Below are 22,165 nucleotides of genomic sequence, written 5' to 3'. Positions count from 1 at the left end.
TTCTTCTTTTGAATATTCATATCTTGAGATAGTATAGTTGGCTCGATTATGTAACACAGCATCTACAGCATCTCTATGGCAATTTCGGTTCCCTATTCCCTCCCGGTCTGAAGCACCACAAATCCTCAAGGTCCCCCTAGCTCTTCCCATTTCTCTTCCGTCTACTGTTGTAGCCGTTCCATCCTGATACTCTTGGAGAACTGCGCTCTGTGCTGGACACCCGTCGTTTCCAATTTTTCTATTCTTATATACTATCGATCTAATGGATTTCCTGAAAGAGTCGATTGTAAGGCAATGTATGATTTTTTTTTTTCCAAAGTAAGAATCGAGTCTGATTGGTCGTACAGTCAGAAGATTAGTAGATCAGAAGCAGGAAATCGTGCTAGTGTTTCAGATCCCAGACTTCCTTGATCTGACTTTGGGCCTTGAAGCATAGTGATTCCACTCTTTACAAATCAACCGACTTTTCTTCAACTTCAAGGTTCTTGGCCTATCTTCATTTACCTGGAGTCCCCATAATTCCAACACGTATCTTCTCTACTAACTTAATCGTATTGAAAGCATTGGTTTGATACTTTTACCTTCTAGTTTGTGGCTTTTAACCAGGTTAAGTGTGTTTGACGTGTATACACAAATAAAAGCTCTCAACCCTTGTACAATGCCGTTTTTACCTCTTAGATAGAGGTTCAGACCTAAGTACGAGCATGATTTCAATTTTTGGACAGAATTCAAAGCTCTTTTCTTCCTCCTTGTAAAAGCTCTTCTGTCCCTTAGTTAACTGGGCAATGCCTACGTGAAGCGGTGCAAGATTTTGAATGAGCACAGAATGCTCTGTAATCTCAAGCCCCAGAGATTGCAGAATAATAATAAACGCTTTATTCACATTCCACTATTTTGTGTACAATATTTAAAGTTTGAACTAAAGCAAAATAAGGCATGGCTATTAGCCATGGCATGGACTAATAAAGCATGGCTATTAGCCGTCTGCCAGGAGTTTGTTATTATTCTAGTTCTACAAATTTAGAGAATAAAACATAAATTATGCTTTCTTTATGAAGACTGTTTATAAAGATTACTTATTATAAAAGATTAAGGATCATAATTAAATTGCTCAATTAGAAATGCTCGGTGACGTCAAGCTTCAAGAGTGTATCTATGAATACTCCGCCAACCGTACAGCCCATTCAGGTGGTTAATAACCTTCCTCCGACTGATGGAGACCTTTCCTAGCCATCTGACACACGGAACTCCTCTCAGAACAGGACTAGTTGGACCGTATCTTCGATATCTCCAGCATTGCAGAGCGCACAAATACACCCTCTCTCAGATCTACTACACTATAGTTCAACGATAGCAACTTCCCTCTCAGTTTCATTATAGTACAGAGATTGCAGAAAAAGTCCGCTTGCAGTGACTATTTTACGACTATTGTAAACTTTTGTTTGTTTTGCCCTCCTGCGTTCGACGTGTATACACGTCATTGTCGTGAATTTAATTCCGCACATTGTGCGCTTAACTCGTTTTTACCAATCTTTTACCAATTTCCAAAACCTGTTTATGGTGTAGAGCCCAAATTTTGGTAACATTATGTCACTATCACTTCCATTGTTCAGAACAGAATTACAGCTGCCAGGCTCTCTACATCTCACATTATCATATGAGAAAATAACTAGTAACTGTTCCCAATATACTACTGCACGATACGAACATCATCTGCAGTTTTACGACAGGAAATACATGTTCACAAACATGTGTATTATATTGGTGAATAGTTCATTGCTCTGGCAGTGGAATATTACCTGCGTACATTGCAGGTTCAAAGGGAAATCAAAGGGTCTAGCGAACGTGTTTTTTTTTTATCACGTATCTTTCAGATGGTATTCAGTCTTCCATTTGCCGCTTTCAACTTGTCGTATACAGTCCATTGGTTTTTCCAATTTCCCTTACCTAATATTTTCGAGTTGAGGGAAGAAATGGATAGCTCGTCAATATAGTTAACATCCACAGTTTGTTCCTTGTCATGAAACCCATCTAATTCAAAGATAGAAAGTTATTTTTACTCTCAAAAATTTTTTTGTTTTTTGTTTTCTTTGTAGATCTTACCGTACCTATGACCCGCGGGTCAGTTTGTTTACGTGGGTTGATTTAGTTTTTCTAATTGTGTGGATAATTTATATTCTATCTGTATTTTTTTTTAAGTATTTTCTTTTTAAATGCCTACCACGATTTCCTATAAACGATACATTCGGAAAATTCGCTTAGGGCTAACTCTGAGGGAGAGGAATCCCTCGAAAGTGTCATTGGCTGTAATCTGCAGCTTTCATTGGATAATAGCACATGTTTCACAAATCGCAGAATTTAAAAGGAAAAAAAAACGTTTCACGCTTGTGGAATTTTCACAGTATTTTTCCTTATTATTTTGCGTTTCTTCCTCCAGAGGGATGCTGTTTTTTTTATTTTCTTCGTCTTTTCAAATTAATTTTCTCCCACGAGAAAATCAGTTTTTAATTAACCTGATGTGTAAAGAAAACTTGTACAAGTTTTAATCAACTAGTAGTGGGCGGATGAAGTTTTGTAATTGTTAAAAGCTTGAAGATTGTTCCCTTATTATTCAAGAAAATTTAATATTTTATAATACGTCACAAGTACCCCATTGGGACCCCCGTACGATCTCTTATATTCACGTTAAATACTGGTGGGCTTTGCCCTGACTTTATGTAGAATAATTATATACATATATATAATTATCATGTAACTGATGTTATCATATACTACAATAATAATTACTATTATAATAACTAAATAATAACAAGGCGCCCGGTAGCCGAGCGGTTAAGAGGCTAGACCCGCAAGGCTAAGATGTATTGTTGGTTAGTGAGTTTGATTCCCCCGGTCTTAGGCCTTGGATTTTATTTAATGGTTAATAAAAGAAATTTATAGTAAAGTATGTTTGCTAGTCGCCTCCGTCCACGACACCTAATTGGTAGTTGGACGTAAAGCTCGCCTGAAAAAAAAAAAAATAATAATAATTATTATTATTATATAAGGGTCTCCTCAGCTAATTATCATAATAACAGGGCATGCAGTTCTCAAAATGTAAGGCTCGCCCTTACATTAATTTTATTAGGCTAGCTTATTGCTCATGAAAGAAATACGTTTATGAGTGTGTAAAATAGCCATTTTTTGTTGGTCATAAACCAAATCCTGAGCGTTCTAGAATAGGATCATAAGAGTTGTGGTTATATACGATTGCGTTCCAGTCAAGTTAGAATTGTAGATTATACTCGGTGAGTGGCTATAAGCCAAATCTAAGGCAGTCTAAAAGATCTGTAGTATTAGTGCTTTATGATACAGCATATCCTGTTTAATATTAATACGTATCAGCGATATATGTATTATGTATTATGTAATTCCAAGTTTATGTGGAATGAAGTTATTGTTTAATGAAGTGGAAGTAGTAATTAAGAGAAAGCCATTTTGAAATTAATTTCTGTTAAAAGAGATTGTATGGTTGGTTGTTTCTTAGTTAAACATCAGCCAGGTACTGACTTTGGGTGTTTATTTTGCTTTTAACTTAATGAAAAAGTAGAGCATCGAGGAAGTGGCTATAAAGCCAAATGTCCTGCTACCTCGGACTCGTGTTGTGACTTTCGGTGGTGATATCCAGAACAAGGAATGACAGAATTATAAATGGACTATATCACATGTATATGTATTTTTAAGTTGCAAGAAGTTGCTTTTAATTCAGCAAAACCTCCTGGAGTCTGGAATACAGATCACTGTGGGAACGGAGATTGTGCAAGGTGGTGAAACCTTGGTAAGCCCCTTTTCATCTGATGGTTAGATACTGCGAAGAGAGAAAGGAGTCTGGAGATGTCCTGCTTCTGTATGTGTAATCTTCTCCTTCCCAAAACACTTTCTGGAGATATGGGGCACTCTTGGCCCACCCACGCAGTAAACTGGTGAGGTGACAGATTGGAGATTTTCTTAGACTGAGTACAGCTTCAGAACATTAATGATCTATTCATGCAAATTACTGCTTCGAGTTACACAGAATTTTAGATTGCTAATTTTTCATTTATTTTGGGGGTACCCGAACGTCTAACTTCCATTCTATGCCTTTTCGTCTGTAAGGCATTTTGTTCACGCTCGCTGTTTTCCATTAAACCCTTTTCTGTAGACCCACGGAAATATGTATGATTTAGAGTTAGTAGTTAGTAGTGTAACTGATCCAGTCTGGCTTGGTGCTAACAATTACTCAGGCGCCACGGTAGCCGAGCGGTTATAGACTAGACCCGCAAATCTAAGATGTATTGCGGTACTAGTCTAGCCCTTGGATTTTTATTTAATAGCTAATAAAAGAAATTTACAGTAAAGTATGTTTGCTAGTCGCCTCCGTCCACGACACCTAATTGGTAGTTGGACTTTAAGCCGGCCTAAAAAAATAGGCGATTACTTTACTTTACTTTTATTTACTTTACTAACAATTACTCATCTATCAATGTTACCAACAGACAACACAGACTCTCGCGTCTAAGAACCGAGTGTGCTGAGTGTTCATGACAAAATGGCATCTTAAATTTAATTCACTGTATAATATTAGATACATATTTGCTCAGTTAACGCTATACACCTTGATTTATTATTGTAATTTTTAATTTCCTTCCCCTTTATAATTCTGTTCTTATTTTTCCACTTTTCTTTCATATTTTTTTGACTGGTTTGGATCCTGTTAGGTGAAAAGCCGTGTACATTAGTTAAGTTTATTTATAGAAGTAATAGGAAGGATTGCATCCCCGTCCGGAAGAAATAATCTTTTCGGGAGATGAGTGAGTTAGAGGAGGAAGTGAGGAGTCTTTTGAGAACAAAGAGGCAATCTAAGCTGAGATAGACAAATCACAATTACACATTTCATTTGCACGTTTCAAGAAAAACTCTCTAATGGAAATTTGGAAAAGCAAGCAAGGATATCCGGGGATCCAAAAGTTTAATCTAGAGTGAAGACGGAAGGAAGTCTTTGCTAGTATTAGAAATAAACAGTGCCAGACACGGGAATCTTTGGCTATTTCCGCTTAGTTGAAACTGTACGCAGATTTAGTGAGTTGTGAACTTCCTTTCAGTAACGTCCCCCCCCCCATCAACTGTCCTGAGATTGAACAAAAAAATTGAAATGGGAATTCTCAAACGAGTGTGGAAATTGTTCCCGGTAAATTCCTGTTAACGTAGTGTACTCATCTAAATCTAGAACAAGGTAAATTGAACAATTGTTTTAGGGCGTTTCTAAGGTGACAAGAAGTTGGCAACGCTCCATTTGTTTCTGAGGTTTAATACATAATCTTACAAAATGAATATTGTTTAATAAGGATTGAGTATGTTTTAATAATTTAGGAAATATTTTAATTGATATTGACAAGACCTCGGTATAGACCTTGTCATCCTCAGGTTTCTAGACATTTCCTTCTGCTTAATACAAACTTCCGCAGATTCCCTCCCACACTTTTGAAATTTTCTCTGAAATAAAGGAACAAATCTTCTGTAAACGTAATTAGCCTAACTTTTTGCTGATCAGAGTTGTGTACAGCTTCACAGCTCTACGGCATCAACTGAAATAGCCTGCTTTAAAGTACAAAACAGTACCGGAAATAGTGATGGTTCCATTATTTTCAAATCCGTAGAGAATGAATGGGCGCCCGCTTGATGGAACATCATTAATAGAATGAAAATCTTGATCAAGATAGCCGAAAGGCAGTTTGGATTTAAAGATTTGTTTTTGGGTGATTTTTTTTTGTCTGAGAGGGGAGGCATGTGAGAAAAGGAGGCCCAGAAAAGAGGGGAGATATGATTTGTATGCTCTGATCAAAGTTAATTTAAATCTCTTTTGACCATCTTCCTAATTATCTTTTAAGAACTTCGTCCGCCACACAATTCTTAGCCCAACCCGCACCAAACTTAATCCCTGCCACTTTTCCCAACTTCTTTAACTTCTTAAACTTTCACTTTTTTCTTTTTAAATTTTCCCCCTGATAAGGATGAGCTCTCGTTTCTCGCAAATCTCTTTAATCTTTTATCGCTTAGCTTTAAAGGGAGAACCGGAACAGCTTCCACTAAATTCCCAACATGAACTCCTTCTCTGCATTTTAAAATAACATCTTTATGGGTTAATCAGGCACCCAACATCTCTACAACTTTTTAAAGCCAGTTTTTTTCTTTACTTTTAAATCTCATCAAAGAGCAAACCCTGAAAACTCAGTACTAATTGAATAAGGAGGAATTTAAAACCTGTGATTTATAGTCTTGTATTAAACTAAGGTGTGTTAGCCTCCTTATTATACCACTATAAGCAAAGTAATCGCCTATTTTTTCAGGCGGGGCTTTACATCCAACTACCAATTAGGTGTCGTGGACGGAGGGACTAGCAAACATACTTTACTATAAATTTCTCATATTAACCATTAAATAAAATCCAAGGCCTAGACATAGAGAATCGAATCCACTAAACCAACAATACATGTTAGCATTGCGGGTCTAGTCTCTTAACCGCTCGGCTACCGTGGCGCCTATTATACCACTGTTTCTTATTGTGCACTATCGTAATAGGGTTATGGTGTTTTTTTTTTTACAATTACATTAGGTAATTGCATAGCATCCAGAACGGTCAAATAAAAATTATCATACAGGTCATTAACATTATTGCTATTAAAATAAATACATATTTGAATTATTTTCCGTATAAATAACTAAATTGCAATAAATTTAGAATACTTCTGTTAATAATATGCGTATAAGTTAGTTCAGTACTTTTTTTGAAGGCTAATTTTTTTAACAATTGAAACACCAGATGTATTCTAAGGTGTGTTATCGATACACCCTCGAGTTTATTTTCTAAGATATAAGAATGGATCTAGTGATCCACTAGAGCGGATATTATACTTCTTTAAGTATTGCCAAGGATTAAAAGTTCCCTCTGCCGGACAGTGAAAGACTGATCTGACTTCCTGTTACTACTGCCAAGAATTACGGATGAGTGTCAAATATTGGTTTTTCGAGTTTTTTTTTATCCTAAATATCCGTTTTGAGTCCGAAAAGTGGTTAAAAATAAAGCTCAATTTATCTCAAAAACGAAAAATCACAGGAAGCAATATTAAATCTGTCCGTAACTTATCGATCTAAACCCTTCTACCGGAAATTAAACAGTATTTTTCATTTGCTGTGTACATATTATACACACATTTTAGACTTTCTCGTTAGCCAATGGTAAATTAAAATCTCCCACTTCACTAATTAATCTAATAAAATATTTAAATTAATAAATTTGTATTAAATTAATACGAGTAATATTAACTATTATGTCGCTGGCCATTACTTTGGTTTTTAGTATTCGGCCGGAAATATTAAAACTGAATATTGAACTAGATAGAGAAATTGAATTTGCCACTTTATGCAGAATATGGATGATCTTTAGGGAGAGGGATGCTGTCAGCTTTACTCCTTGTTGTACCTTTGGAAGAGCAGGAGTGTGATTTAGTGGAGTGAATTGGCCATCCCATCCCTGTTCTCTCCGTCTCAATCTCTCTTTCTCTCTCTCTCTCTTTCTCTCTCTCTCTCTCTTTCTCTCTCTCTCTCTGCCCACACACAGAACTTATTCACATCAAAAATCCTTGGTGACTCCTGACAGTTCCTTTTTTTACCGGATATATATTAGATTATCCAATTCAAATGACTTCCTGTATGCCTTATTTAAATATAATTTATACGCTAAAGTTCTGGAATAGTATTTTGTTTACCTATCTCTTACTAATGTTGAGAAAGAAAACTGTTTTTCCAAATTGATGTGCGTGAACGTGTTTATCCAGCGTAATTTTAAATAAAAAAAAACTTATGATAGTTTTCAACACAGTTTTGGTCCAAAATACGTCAAGAGGAGGTACCATTTTTCATTTTTTATTTTATTTTTTTTGAAAATGGATACAACAATTTCCTTACCTAGTTATGTACAGTAAAGCTATAACTTGTATTCGTAGCCTCTTTCCGGAAAAATTCTATTATATTAAATGCGCTTTCATTATATTTTCAGATAGAAATTTAGACTTTCAATAAACTAGACTAATCAGGTGTCCTTCAATGAATAGGTTTTTCACTAAAACAGTTACTACGATTTGATCATTTTTTCCCCGGAAAATTGCATTAAAGAATTCTGTAAAAAGGAGGCAGTTTTCTTGAGAAGTATCATTTTCCTTTCTATGCAACTTCCTGTCTCATGTGCATTGTTTAAGAGAGGAAAAGTGTTTTAAGAAAATTCTTTAACTGGAAATGCTTCTTTTTCTGAACTGATTGTTCACTTTCTAGACCAGGGGACCCCAAACTTTTTTACACAGGGGACCACAGTTCACTGTTCCTCAGACCGTTGGAGGGCCGGACTATAAAAAACAAACTATTTTAAAGTAAAAAAACAAAAAAAACAAAACGAGAACAAATAGAATATTTCAAATAAAGAACAAGCAAATTTAAATCACCAAACTGCCCAGTATTTCTGTGGGAATTATGGACATACTTTTGGCTAATGAGATGGTCAATGTCTGGTTTAGTTATAGTGCTTTGTCTTTCTTCCTACTTCTGGCGGTTATTTTACACTGTTTTCGGAGCCGTGACGCGTGCATCCCGCGTCATCGGAAGTAGTACTGTATATGAGCGACGCAGCGCTTTGCGCCACATATAGTGCTCCTCTCACTGACCACCAATGAAAGAGATCCGCCCCTTCCGGGGGCCGAATAAATCTCCTCAGGGGACCGAAAGTGACCCGCGGGTCATATTTTGGGGGTCCCCTGTTCCATACAATGAGAACCTTAGGTTCTCTGTAAATTTTTTTCATGTACATTACGTACACATAAATTTATAACTTCCGCTTCTAAAAATCGGTCCAGTTTTAGGGCAGTTCTAAGGGGAAAGTTTAGGGGGTAGGCTTTCCTGTATCGTATACAATTTTTTTTTTTATTTTTTTTATTTTTTTGGCGCTTCAACAGCTGAGGTTATTAGCGCACGGAGCTTTTTCCAGTGCACTGCCGGCCTCCGGACAGTGTTCTCTCGTTACAGATAACACTGTCCATCACCGGACAGTGAGCTGTAAGAAGCTCCTAGGAAGAGAAAATCTAAGGGTCAGCTGCTGGATTCGAACCCGGGACCTCCGCGTGGGAGTCCAGTATGCTAACCTCATAGCTAATCCCTTCCCTAATATACAATTTCAATAAAGTGTACGGTTCTACAAACTGTATAACGGGTAAGAATGAAATTTCATTCGAATGATCAGAAGTTAGAAAAGAATATGAGAGTTAGTAAGTAACTCTTACTCCAGTAAGAGAAAGTCAAGCGAGTGTGCGCACTAGATTCCCGACATACAACCAAACACAAAGAGAGGAAATGGTAAAAAAAAAAGTTAAAGCTTTAAGACAACAGTCAGGAGGAAGTCTTTTTTAGAAGACTAATTTCTGGATCTCCGATTCTGCTTCATTGTTGGCTCTCCATCAAGAAGTTTCTTTAGAGCTGAGAAGATGTATAGATTGTTACCGTACCCAAAACAAGAAATACAAATCAAAGAGATCTTTTCTTGGTTATTGGCTGATGGAAGTCTCTCTTCTTCATCATAGTGTAATGGTGTTTGAGGAGACGTTGACGGATAAATAACACCTTGTATTGGTATAAGATATTATATATGTATTTGACTGACTGCCAAGGACTGTATACTTTACACTACAAGAACAGAACAGACTGACTGACGTGGCTAAAGGATGTGTACAACTGAAGTGTAAGACTTTGAACAGAATCTCAGAATCTCCTTTTTGACTTTCCTCTCGTTCTTATATACATTCGCCGAGCCTCCCTTGTCTGTGTGCCGAGGGGGCTGTCTCTTTCTCTCTGACTAGAGTGGGTGAGTGGTGGGGTTTCACTACCCCTACGCTAGAGTGGATGAGTGGTGGGGTTTCACTACCCTTACAATAGTTTCAAAAACTGTGAAGTCACTTAGTAATTAGCAGCAATATTTAATTATTTGTTGCCAGATAGCAACCGCTACGATATTGAATACCTCAACCCGGTAGAAGTGTGAAACTCAGGGATAGATAAGGAACAAAATAATAACCTTAACAAGACGTAATTTAATTAGTCTTCCTGTAACAGGAGGACATAATTAATTTATTACAGATTACAGTCAAAATTGGAAGGTAACTTTGTACGATTAACAGAACTAGTTAATTGGAATGGGGTCCTAAACTAAGTTCTACTTGAATTGTTAAGTATTTATTGATTTTTGATACTGAATTCCTCTAACTTGTTGATAAATATTTTGTGACTGTTAGATTTCTGGAGCTGGCTTCTAGAATTATTACAAGATGTTTAGCAAACATTTACTACAACAATATATTAGACTCGGGGAGGCTGTGCTTATCATCTACATCTAAATCTCTCTCTTTTTTTGCAAAATCGTAGTTTTTCCCCACCCACCTTATTATTTTTTATTTCTTTCGGTTTCAAGATGACAAAGATGGGTCGTAATGTAATGTGGTTTCAAGCGGCTGTACTCTACTGGCTCGGCCCCCCCATCTTGTGAGGCACCTTTCGGGGAAGACCAGTCAGCCCCGCCCCACTAAGAATACCACACAGCCAGATTGAGTCATGGGCATGGGCGGATGAAGTGTGGCCTTCGATTTTAGGGGACTTGTGAAAGCTTAACCAGTTAAGCGTTGAATTTAGTTTTAAAGAAAACCCTAACAGTGGGCGGAATTAAAATCAGACAATGACGTGTATACACGTCGAACGCTCAGGGCAAAACAACCAAAAGTTTACAATAGTCGTAATAGTCACTGCAAGCGGACTTTTTCTGCCATCTCTAGGGGCTTACAGATTACAGAGCATTCTGTGCTCATTCAAAAATCTTGCACCGCTTCACGGTATGCATTGGCTCTAGTTAACTAGGGACGCAAGAGCTGTTTTACATAGAAGAAAAGAGCTTTGAATTCTGTGCAAAGTGAAATCATGCTCGTACTGACCAACCACTTATCAAATGATAAGCCAAATGGCTGATTCCAAATTGTTTGATGTTATTAAAATTTCGAGTTTTTATAGTTAATGGCAATATTATATTTTTCACAACGAGTATACACGTCGAACGCACCGTAATAGGGATTTGGTTTGACGTGGATACACGTCAAATACATTTTAACAGGTTAAGGGATGCACCCAGTAAGTTGCATGTTGAAGACTTAAGGCATTCATTCCTTCTCTAACTAAAAAACCCGCCAAAATAACTGAAATATTCTCCGGTGAAGTCTTGAGGTTTACACTGTCAGATCAGTCACCCGGTCAAGCCCCGGTGACTTATTTATCTAATTCTGCATCACCTGAACTTTAGAATCTATAATTTGAGGAATCGTATTGTTACAGCATAATTTCGTTTCCTTTTTTTCTGTTTCAGATAAGAAAATTCAGTTGTTTTTATTGGCTTTAAGAAATATTTCTCGTTCCAAAAAAACTTGCTTTTAAATTATAGTTTAATTCTCCAACCGTTTTCGAGAAAACTGACTTTGGTTCCATAAAATTAGCCTTAATTCTTAACTGGTATAAGTTTAATTGGTAAATTTAATTAATCCAATCGAAAAAACCTTAAATTTACCGTAAGACTAGCTGGTAGACTCGTAAAAGTCTATTAAAGGAAGTGGAAAAAAAGATGGCGCTATATTAGTTGGTCTGTTTAAAAATTTTGAATTATCTTAATATTAACTCACATAAAAAATAAAAGAAGATAAATCCAATTATTAAAAGAAAGTACCGGAAATGTGTACTGTAGAATAGGGAAAAAACAGAACAAGCGGAAATTCCGGTGCGTTATGTACATTTACTTTATTTAAATAATCAAAATTCATGAAAATGGAAAATGGCGAATGGTGGGGATGGTTGAGTGCCGCAGGTGGGAGTCAGGTGAAATGAAGATTTAAATTAGTTGTTAGTACGTGAAGTGAGATGGAATGAATAATTTAATAAGATGGCACCACTGTAAAGGGAGAAAGATGGATGAGCGCATCGCCGTTTTGCTATTCTCTCTCTCTGTCACAAGCACGCTTAAGAGGGGGAGAACGTAATTTATTTAAAGAAAAAATATATATATATATATTCTAGCTTATCTGTTATGAAATATTACGTCACATATGCGTCATCCATCCTCCGATATATCGTACTTCTGCTATTTAGTGGGCTCAAAACGTCATTCTGTAGAGACGACCTCAGGAATAGGGCAGCTTAGGTGTGACGCAGAGCAGGAATGAGGCAACGCATACAGGGCGAGGTTTTTCTCGGAGTAGGTGTTGTAGGCCTTCTTTAAGTAACCAATAAAAATAGTATATTAAGGGATTCAAATTGGCGAGGAATCGGAACCAAATAAAAAAGCAACAACTGCATCTTTTTTGCCAACGTTTCGACAAATATATTACCTTCTTCAGGACGTGGCCATGCGGTTCGGATGAGTTGAACTGAAAACAGTTTTCTGTAATTCAAGCCATGCCCTGAAGAGGGCAATAAGTTTATAAATAAATATTCGTATGAGATTTTGTGCTCTTACACGCTCCGTTTTACTGAGTAGTATGCTGTAATTTTGTTGAGTACAGATCCATTAGTTGAGAAGATATTGAGAGTTGAAATTTATTTGGGTCATAGTTTTCCTGTGACATTGGGCCCTTATAATTCCCACAGTAAACAACAGATTATTCGAATGAAATACTACTACACAAATTGGTGCAGTCGGCCAACCAAACACAATCACACACAGACCGATCACACTCAGTCCATGAACAGACAAGACAGAGGACACACCAACTCTCTAATGATGTAAAAACAGTATATTGTTTAGCCCTGAAGATGACCTAGTCCCTAGGTCGAAAGCTCGGCATAATAAAGTTTATCAATACTGAAACTGGCATTGATTTTTCATCCTATTGAAACTATGCTTTATTCACCAAAATATAATGAACAGTAACTATTTTTAGGAGTTCAACAGCAACTTTATGCTGAAATTTGAAAATCTCTAACGTTTTCTAGATCTTGCTAAGTCACTCAGCCGTAAGGTAAAGAAAATGATGGATCTTGACAAACTATCAGTGGTTAGATTTTGCTTGCTAAAGAGGAAACAAAAAAAAAAAGTTGTTCATTTTACTTTTTTGTATTATTGCTTACAATTCCTTCTTAGCTCTTTTACTAAGATTTCTTATTTCCGGTCTTAAAAGGAACTCTAATATTTACATACACTCTAATGGAAAGGGATCGGATTTAGAGTTGGTGTGCTGGAAGTAGTGAACCACAGATCTTCTTATATTCACTACCATCCATCTATCTCTTACTAATCTCTTACATAAGAGCTCTCTCTCTCACATACCGGAACTAATGCGAAATACATTTTACCCTACGTACACCTTTCTGCAATTGATTTCTCGCTAGCTGGGGAGTCCATGGCTTTACTCCAGAACTATACTCGGAAGACTTCATTTCTTCTTAAAATATTCGATGGAAACTGGGCAGATCAGGTGCTTCAACTAGATAAATTGTGAGATCGTGGAGATAAAAAAATTTAAAAAAACGAAACTAAGTAAATTAAGGTTAACTTTTACAAAATATGAAAAGCTTCAGGTTCTGTTTCAGCGTCAAATATATGCTGAAATCTTTTTTCTTTCTTATACACAGCTGTAATGTAATGTAATTTACATAACTAGAAATATAGGTATAAAAATACAGATATAATTCTCTCCTATGTAGTCGGAACAAAGTCAGTTCCTGTAAATTGATTGATTCATGATATTACCACTAAGTCTATTAAGTCATCTCTAAAATGTTTTGTTTTTGTTATTCCCAGGGTTGTTTTTGTTGAACATTGCACGTTGTGGATTGTTGTGCAAAGATTCTGTGTTCCATTTTCTATTAGTCACGTTCCCTCTCTCATCATGTTGTTTCATTCCACCCACCAGATGTTGCAAAGAATTATTGACCTCCTATATATTTGTGTACGAAGTTCTACCTTGGATTTCAAATTTAATTGGCATTATTTGGGTTATACTTTTTCTATATTTTTTGGCATAACTTCCGTTGAAACTGCTGAAAAATGGCGTACATTCATGGCAAAAAGGTTTGGGCTAATTTTTGTAAATTTTTAAAAAGCTTTGTAGGGTTTTTATTTTTATACTGTCCTTAAAGTTCCTAATTTCTAATATCTTGTCCTCTTGATTCGAAAAAAGTAAACCTCAAATTTCCGGGACTACTCAAATTAGAAAGATTGCAATACGAATGCAATCAATGCTTAATACTTTTGAACTGCATGAAAGTAAAGATTTACGAAGGCAAATAATAAGATAAATTATCTAACAATTCCGAAATTGGCAATTTACATGAGAAAATTTAAATAGAATATTTAAGCTTTGTGCGCATGTCAAGACCACTAGTAAATTGTGATTGGTTTTGATAACTTTACTTTAAACTTGATCCAATGATTATTCTTATTGCTTCTTTAATTTTGAAAGGTTTTTTCCCCAGGGAAATTCGAAAATGGGCAATTTCTGTGTGTATGAGGGAAGTAGAGGTGGAGGAGGAGGTAAAAGTAAAGTAAAGTAATTGCCTATTTTTTCAGGCGGGCTTTACGCCCAACTACCAATTAGGTGTCGTGGACGGAAGCGACTAGCAACTCATACTTTACTGTAAATTTCTCATATTAACCATTATATAAAATTCAAGGCCTAAAACCGGGAATCGAACCCACTAAACCAACAATACATCTTAGCTTTGCGGGTCTAGCCTATAACCGCCTAACAAACACACTTTACTGTAAATTTCTTTTATTAACTATTAAATAAAATCCAAGGGCTAGACTAGTACCGCAATACATCTTAGCTTTGCGGGTCTAGCCTCTTAACCGCTCGGCTATTGTGGCGCCTAAGGAGGAAGTCTCTCAGCGCACCTTAAAAGGGCTAACCAAATTTTCTAGTAAGATTACATCAGTACCCGGAAGTTGCTACTTAAATTGTCTTTTTCACATTCCTACTTGCATTTACTACGCATTTCCTTCAGAATTCATTTAAACGTGAGCAAAACATGTGCTAAGCTTATAGTAATTAGATTAAAAAACGATTTCTTGAAAAATTGGATAGTTTTGGTTCCTGGGGAAGCTGTGGGATATTTCATTTTTCGTACTGGGATATTACAGTTTAACCAATATTGTATAATTGTTTCAAGATTTTATTGACTATTCCCTAAGGAAAATTAACAAAACACACTGCGTTGTGGACGTCAATTTCGTGCAGGAGAATAGTGTAACTCTTATTGGCATCCTGTTGTTCAATCTGACAGTTTGAATTCGCAATAATTTTATATGATACATCTTTGTGATTTTTAACATTTTATTGTTATCAGTTAGGGGAAGTTTGGTTTCTGAAGTTTGATATTTTTATCGAGTTTCAATTAACTCGATTATTTTTCTTTTGATTCCACTTCGGTGCAAATAATTCCAATTAGTGTGAATGGAACAAATATCAATAATGATCGGAGAGTAAATATCAAGAAATCAATGAAAAAAACGTTAAACATTTAATGCCAATCATTTTTATTTGTTTCAATTAACTTTTCTGCAATCCGTTATTGGCTATTCGTACATTTAATGATGAAGCACAACTTTCAGTCACAAAAGATTGGAAAACACTTTATATTTAGAATTTTCATTGAAGAAGTTTTAAGCTCTGCTTTATGCAGTGCTGCAATATGCGCTTAATTAGCCAATTTCCGTCCCGCGGGGAGGGGTTGGCTGTTGCATGATGCACAGCTTCCTGGGGGTTGCAATCCCACGGGTTCCTAGCCCAAGTACTCCATGAACTTTCACTGGTACAATAGGGACACACAATACAGGTAAATTAGCACGCCAAGGCACCAATATACTGCACACACCCGAGGCTACCTTCCCTTGGAGGGCTAGCTACGACAAAAGGGAGTAAAGTCCTCCATTGTTTCGGGGGTCGGAGAAAAAAAGGACAACAACCCTGCCCTGCAAAAAAAAAAAAAACCTTTGTACTTAAATTGCAAAAATTGAAGAGGCTATGGCCCTTCATAGGCTGTAATGCCAAGAAAGAAGTAGTTTTCTATTTCTTTTTGTATCTGAAGATGCAATTTTTTTTTCGCAGATTAAGCAGATTTATGTGTAAAGAAATAATTATGTACCCGTAGCCTTTTATCCTTATTGTCAAAGGAGTCAGTGGAACAGACAGGTTTAAAGAACCGCTGTTCTGGAGCCACATTTTTGGACTTGTTCTCCTTGACTTCTAACAGGGTTCATTCATACAAGGATTATATGAAATAGGTGTTGGCTCTCTTGGTAATCTGAACCATGAACATATGTGTTCTTCTTTGGCCAGGTCCAGGTTCAGCAGAGCACGACGCTTTAAGGTCTTCTTGATCATAAATCCAGTGCTGTGGTGGGAACGCTCATTAAAATTGAGCATAAAGAGGAGGTTCGTTCTCCACATACTTTTTGGGATGGCCGCTACATCAGTGCTATAGTTCGCCAGCTCATTTTGAGCCAATAAAATCTTTTCATTCATTTATAACCATGTTGGTGATGGTTTATTCAGGTAAATCTAGTCTTTCCCCTTGTCTTTGGCCGCATTCTTTGATTCATCTTGGGTTTAACGTTTGTGGTTAGCGTTTTCCATGATAAATGCTCTATTTGCAGCTTATCGTCTATTCTCCGTCACTTTGGATTTCATTGACCTTCATTGGATCGTGCTATTTTTATTTATTCCTTTTTTTTTAACTGAAAAACGCTACAAAGGCGGTAAACCTTTTTTTGGGAAATTCATTCCGATCGCAATGTGTCCTCTTATTAGGTAGAGAGAATACAACAAAAAAATGTGTGAGACAGTTTTTCATTGCAATTTTCAAAATTCTAATCCCGGATGTGCCGCGAGGAAATCTAAATAAAATACAACTCACTGTGTGACAACCAATGTTTTAACCCGTTTCCTCTACTTCTTTATTTATGGTTTAGGATTTGGTCATGGTTTTGTACCGTGTGGTAGAACCAGAATTTGTTGCCGAGTGTAATGTGAGTGGGGGGAGAGAGTGTGTCCACCCCCCCTACTCTGGTCTCAGTGGAAACGTACTGAGGACGAATTCTAAATGAGTTCTGTGAATGGCAAGTGGGTCGTTCACCTTGTCTGTCACCCATGTAGTAATTGTCCATATATAACAGCTGGCTGTTCGTAAAAATTTATTGAGTTACGTCACTGCTGACTGATTCTTGTACAAGTGGAAATTTCAAAATTTATGCGGGAGGGTTTCGTATTTTTATTTTATTATTTTTTTTTTAATGATTTAAGGCGCGTCAACATCTAAGGTTATTGGCGCCCGTAGCTTTTTTTCAGTGCACCGCCGGCCTCCGCGGACAGTGTTCTCTCGTTACAGACAACACTGTCCATCACTGGACAGTGATTCGAACCCGGGACCTCCGCGTGGGAGTCCAGTACGCTAACCGCATAGCTAATCCCTTCCCTGTATTTTTAAATTAAAAATACTTTGAAGAAAAAGTTCTGAATCACTTCACATATTTCTCGCATTTTCTTATTTATTTGGCCAAATGGTTTCATATCAAGAAAACAAATTGGTTGCAAAACTTGTAGGTCTTATCGCATTTCCTGGCAGTTGGATGAAGAAAACCCATGGAGATTTTTTAGGGAAAATTATAAATTTATCACCGTCGCTTCCTTCAACGTAGAGAGAAAATTCATGTAAATTTTTCTTTTTACTTTTTTTTTAATTCATTCCAATTTTCCGCTCTTATACATTGGCCTAAATTGCATTTCTCCTTTCATAGTTGCAAACTCCAGTTATACTACAAATTGTTAGTCTATTTTTATACACAAAACTATTGAAAACTCTTGTTTAAAAGTAGATATTCTGTTTAATCTAGGATGTAAAATACAATAGAGTTGTGCCAATACAAAAGCTGGTCAAGTCTCTCGGCCAGAACACAATACATGTTGCCTAGGCATTGTGTACACTTTGTGTTTAGCTAAACAATAGCCTAACTGTGTTACCTAACAACAATTGCCAGCTGGTTCTTTTAAATACTTGTTTAAAATGTGCAGATTTTTCTTCAATGATTTGAAAAAACAAAAAAAAACGTTTAAAGGAAATGCTGTTGGTTTGATGGCTGGGGGTCCGTAGTTTAAGGCCTAACCGGATGAGTAGTGCTAAGAACATTAATGCTGGACCGGAAGTGCTAAAGGTCCTCTCTCCTCTTTGCGTAGATTGCAATGAGAAGGAGGAGGATTTCAAGACAATATAATAATGATATGTCCACGTTATGTGGTAGAAAGGAAACGAATGTTTGACGATATATACAGGTATTTAGATGCACCATTTCGCTACGAAGACATAATATTCCCCACCAACATCTATGTGCTTAAATCTATAGCAGAGCTAGCAATGAAATATGAGTGTATTTAAAAGTTATAGCCGATTAGAATGAATGGAAGAAAATGATTAGAGAAGGATTACGGTGATTTTAATTTCGGTTAAGCTATAAGGATGGCAGGAATATAGAGTTCTGATCCATCCATTAGTTGTAAGTTTGTACGCAAATAGTTCTATTAAAACTGTCCGGTAGGATCGTCAAAAACTGCTCGAAAAAGCGTAATGTTGAAAAACACCCAACTTTGACATTTTTTTTCTCTTATAGTAGAGGGATGAATGTGTGAAGCGAATGTATTTATAAGTAAGAATGGAGAGTGAGTGATATTCTAGTGATAAGCGCCTAGACGATGCTGGCTGTTTGGCGAAAGCCAATGCCAAAAAAAAGGCAAAAAAAAGTGCGATTAGCTCAGTCTTAAGCTAATAATAGTCCTCAAAACTATTTCTGTCAACGAGTCTACGCAGGAAGCCACCTTTTCCACCTAATGACAAAACTGCTACGTAATCCATTTGCATGAAGAAAACGGCTGCTATATCTGCTTAAATTCTGCTCACTCTAATCCTTGCTAATGGAATATCGCTCTGTTCCGCTGGATATGTGTAAATGTAGATACAGTCTGTACATCTCAGATCTAGCGATTATCTTCTTGGTTAGTCGTTAGAGTCGTTTTCGTGCAAATTTTCAAAAAAAGTGGGGAAAAAAAAACATTCAGTGAAGTGATTTTTCCCAATTGATGAGTGTGTGCGTAACCCGAAATAGATTATGTGTATAGCGGAAGTCAACACGAGTCTTTACGGCGGAAACAAAATATCGGAAATATGATACGATTTCAATGCTTCCCTTCCTCTGTTTTAAGAGCATACCCTTATTTCCTTACAGAATAAATGGCAATACATAACTTGACCATAACACTGGAGAAAACTTTACATGATGGCCTCTTAAAGAAAGAATGTGCCCAGGAAAAGCGATGGAAATTGGACTAATGCTAGAGTGAAGGCACTTTAAAATAAATTTGGACAGCGGTGAAGAGTATAGGGAGCCGAGGAGGAGAGAGGAAGTGCCCTCTGGAGCGATCAGTCAGACTGATTAATAGCCCCGGCCCGGGGATCAGGAACACTGTGCCAGGTCCTCCACCACCCCCCCCCGTGGCATATACTTATTCCTCTTCTAATGTTATCTACTGATAACAGGACATCAGCAGCTAGCTCCCCCTGTTACGACAATGTATGCTTTCCTACTCCATTCGCTGTCCTTGGGCAGCTCCTTCTGTTGCGACAATGTATGCTTTCCTGTCCTTGGTGCAGTTGTAGTTGTGCAATCCACTGGGGGGTTGTAGCTGTTACAGTTTCCTGCCTTTTTCCATAGCAAACACCAATAGATAAAAGCTTTCCAAGAAAACTTCATTTTCATCGTTTCTCCAATTGTAAGGGCATCACTTTTCCATCTGTATATTTATTTCGTCTTGGGAAAGCAACTTTAAAGAACGGAAAAACAAATGAGAACCTCTTTCCCGATCAGGTCACATGTTATAACACTAGTTCAATATTCGTTGATTTTATATTCTTTTTTTTCGTGTTGTGTATTTTGAATACATTTTGAATCAAGAAGGCTGTGTAAATTAATGTATTAATTTCGCAATGGATTTTTTAAAGCATTCTTTGTTAATTTCATGGTCTTTCATACTTTTTTTCTATTCTCCTTTGACTGCTTGGACTTAACAACATGAGGACTAACAATTGTACCAAACTGGAAGCCTGTAGGGCTGCGGCGTCTCGGGGACCCGCCCTTTGTCCCTATAATAATAATAATAATCACGTCCTAAACTGTTAGCTTTCGCTGTATTCCATAAGTTTATTTGGAGAAATTCTTCCTTGTTTAAACCAAAAATTTGGAAACTATATTATTATACTAGAGGAAGGGATTAGATAAATGGTTAGCGCACTGGATACCCTCGGAATCTAGCTGCTGGCCCTTAGATTTTCCCCTTCCTGAGATAGAGCTTCTTACAGCTCTCAGGGAGATCTCATTGTCAATAGTGCACTGGAAAAAAAAGTTACCAGTGCCAATGATGTCAGGTACTGTGACATGCCTGTATATTTACATCCAGTATAATAATTCTTATAAATCAGTTTTTTTGGAGGAATTTTCCAAAATTCCATGAAAATTCCAAGCACAACCAATCGTAGTTTTTTTTATTTTTTTATTTTGTAGTTATCTAGTTAACAAGATTTTCTTTTTACTTCCGGAAAAGTTCTTTTACGGAAGGAACAAAAAAGAAAAACCCCTTACCAGGTAGAAAGTTTTTGTTTTTCACTTTGACTGGAGGTTTACGTTTTATAATGTTAAAGAGAAAAGTCTTGTATCTTCTTTGAATGAAATAATGTTCTACTGGAAAGGAAATCTTTCTCACAGTTTTCCGAATTAAGGTGGTAACAATTTCTTGGTGTACGTGTGAATAATGTTAACTTTATAATCTGAATTTCTCTCTCTCTATGTATTCAATGAGCGGTTATTATTATTATTTATAAATTGAGAAAAATCAATTTTATATAAATTATTCCATTGTCCATTGTTCGTTTTTAGGACAGTGGATGGTCATGGCATTAGCACTGTTTAGACGGACCTGTTTAGTAGGGTTCTGAAGGTTCTTGTTGCTAGCATCTAGATGGTCATGTTCTCGTGGTGAATGAGAAGGTGGCGCAACTATTCCCAAAGGCTCCCACACAATAGACCAAAGGGGACTCTACCATCGTCCCAGCTTTACCACAACCACCACGAAACCTTTCCTCAACTCCTGGAGCCTGGAGACAGAACTCCAGCGGTACTGATTCACGATCCCGTGGTTCACATTTCATAGAGACTATGTCTCGTATTTTAAAGGCCTAGAATGGTCACACTGGCCCAGAGCCATGCCCAGCTCATGACTTACAGGTTTCACTACACCCTCCTGGTGTCAGCTTGGGCTTACTACACCATTCCAGGTGAAGATGGTGTTCCGTACACGTCTCCTATTAGTCGCCTCTTACGACAGGCCGGGGTATACCGTGGGACTATTCTCACCCGGTCCCACACGGAGACATCTAGATCGTCAGTTCGACGGACTGTTTGCTGTAGGATGTAGGGTCAAATGAGCTTACTGGTGAAGAATACTGTCTGAAGGCGTTAGGAAGGGTCTTCCGCCTAGTTGCACAAATGAGAATGAACGAACTAGCTTTATTTGGACAGCATTAAGTACAGAGCTTTTATATGAATTTATTACGACATTAAGTACTAAGATGATATAACTAATAATTTACATAACAAGCTGCTTGCAAAGTTCAACTCTATTACTCTGTAATCCTGTAAAACGTAAGCAAGCATACGGCGCTAGAACTATTGTTTTAAGCATGGTGCCAGATATATTTCAGTAGTTGAACGGGGGGCCGAAACGGGGGTTATCGCTAAAGTAAGTGATGATAACTCGTCTCCTCGACAGCAGCACGTAACTAGGATGGGGGGGAATGCTGTCTCAAGTGGTCCTACAATTCCCTAACTGCTAGCAAGGGTAGCTCCTACCATCATCTCCTGCAATGCAAATCGTGCTTGGTTAAGTTAAATGGCTTCGTTAGCACTTCCAAACCAACCAAGCCCCCAAAGTGGTTTTGTGCCTTTCTGTAGTTATCGTTATCAGAATTTAATGTA

At 37.1% G+C, this 22,165-nt stretch overlaps 1 protein-coding gene across 6 annotated transcripts in view; it reads left to right on the top strand.

Moving 5' to 3' along the window:
• CadN (neural cadherin) overlaps positions 1–22,165 on the top strand; it is a 1,042,724-nt gene that overhangs the window by 583,931 nt on the left and 436,628 nt on the right. The gene's annotated exons all lie outside the window — the stretch shown is intronic.

This window comes from Rhodnius prolixus, unplaced genomic scaffold (assembly GCF_049639745.1).
Source record: "Rhodnius prolixus isolate KJV_2025 unplaced genomic scaffold, Rpr scaffold_4, whole genome shotgun sequence".
Taxonomy (NCBI): Eukaryota; Metazoa; Arthropoda; class Insecta; order Hemiptera; family Reduviidae; genus Rhodnius; species Rhodnius prolixus.
The sequence above is the reverse complement of the archived record's forward strand: the minus strand, read 5'-3'. Positions and strand labels throughout refer to the sequence as shown.